Below are 1,671 nucleotides of genomic sequence, written 5' to 3'. Positions count from 1 at the left end.
ATTATATATTTTCATATCTCTGTGTTTATTTATATATAAAAATTAATAAGGACTAATTTTGATAGCCTTTAAAATAGCATGGTATTTTGTGAACTAAAAAATAAGTGAGCAGGCGTTCAATCCTACGTCACACCCTCCAGCAAGCCTGAGGGGCCACTCTCATTGTTGGTCAGCAAGTCCATTGGACTTAGCCGAGAGGATCTTCCGAGGAATTTCCACCGACCATCCCCACACTCGCCACACGTGGGACGCTCACCTACGCGGTAATGAGCCCGCGCGAGGACCGAAACTATCTCAAGCAGAGACAGTAGATGAGTGATGCTCTCTGATCCATAGTATGCCCATCAAGATGGGCATGTAAGATTGTAGGGCTTAGTAACGAGTGGATCCCTAAAATGGTAATGAACACTGAACCAACGGGTAAACGTCCGAGGGGTAGACCGAAACGTAGATGAGAGGAAGGATTGCGTAGATTTAGTGGAATTGGGTTCGGAGGGAGATCACTGGAAGGATGTATGCAGAGAGCGTTTGGTGGTTTCGGCATCGAACCTTCGGGTTCGTTAAGCCTTTATTGTTATTATTATTTAAAATAGCATACTTGCCTTCTAAATAAATTTTAATTTTAAGAACTTTTGGCAGTATTCTTTTATTATATATACATAATTTTAATTATAATAGTTCGAATATTTTTGATTTAGTTGAAGTGTTTTCAAAATTATTATTTTTTTTTGTTTTACAACATAACCTATATATTAGGACAACATAACCTTTTTTTTTTATTATACTTTTTTTATAATATTCTTTCTGTATGTAAAAATGACTATTACTAATACTAATTTGACTAGACTTCATTGTATTATATGTCAATAAAAAAATATCTCTAATTAGAAATGTTGAATGAATACCACTCTTTCTTGTTTCATATATATTTATTTCATTATAATGAAAACAACATTTCGGGATTGTTACCCCATCTTCATATTTCTGATTAACATCTAATACAGTACAGTATGTTACTTCTTATTAGTCTAAACTTGCCAATATCAATATATTATTGTCACTTATTAAAATTTCATTAATAATTAAACTATTGAATTTTATAAATAAGGGGATATAATTCCCTTCCTGGAATTCGTTTCAAAAAACTCTTCCAGTAGAAGATATTATTTTAAGAAAATATATCTCGTATAAAACCACATACCAATATATTATATTTTTTCTAAATTCATTCCTTATAATCGTTCAAGGTATAGAAACGTCTTAGTGACGTTCTGTTTTAAAAACATCATTAGAATGCTGGAGATTGTTTGCAATCAGTAACTGCCGTATAATATTAATCGGAGTGCTCTCACCTTGGGGGTACCCAACAAGGGCAGTAAATGATAGCTACCCGCCCCCCTAGAAGTGAAAAAAATTAATTTTTTTCAAGCAAATACTAATTGTGTAATAAAGCACTTTTATAATTATATATAATGTTCTTTAAATTTTGGTTTTAAATCGCCAATCCATTACAAAAGACTGATCTACATGACTATTATAAGGCCTATCTGGACATACGGAGTTGAGCTTTGGGGCTCCACTAAACCATCAACTAAACTAAACCATCAAATTCCTCCAGAATCCAATCCTTACAGTCCAAAATCCTTCGTAAAATCTTTATGCTCCTTACTT

The 1,671-nt window shown here is 33.2% G+C and overlaps 1 protein-coding gene across 1 annotated transcript in view; it reads left to right on the top strand.

The window, feature by feature from the left end:
- LOC106685349 (1,5-anhydro-D-fructose reductase) overlaps positions 1 to 1,671 on the top strand; it is a 21,133-nt gene that overhangs the window by 5,552 nt on the left and 13,910 nt on the right. The gene's annotated exons all lie outside the window — the stretch shown is intronic.

The sequence above is a fragment of the Halyomorpha halys genome, unplaced genomic scaffold (assembly GCF_000696795.3).
Source record: "Halyomorpha halys isolate HHAL.00 unplaced genomic scaffold, Hhal_1.1 Scaffold684.1, whole genome shotgun sequence".
Classification (NCBI taxonomy): domain Eukaryota; kingdom Metazoa; phylum Arthropoda; class Insecta; order Hemiptera; family Pentatomidae; genus Halyomorpha; species Halyomorpha halys.
The sequence above is the reverse complement of the archived record's forward strand: the minus strand, read 5'-3'. Positions and strand labels throughout refer to the sequence as shown.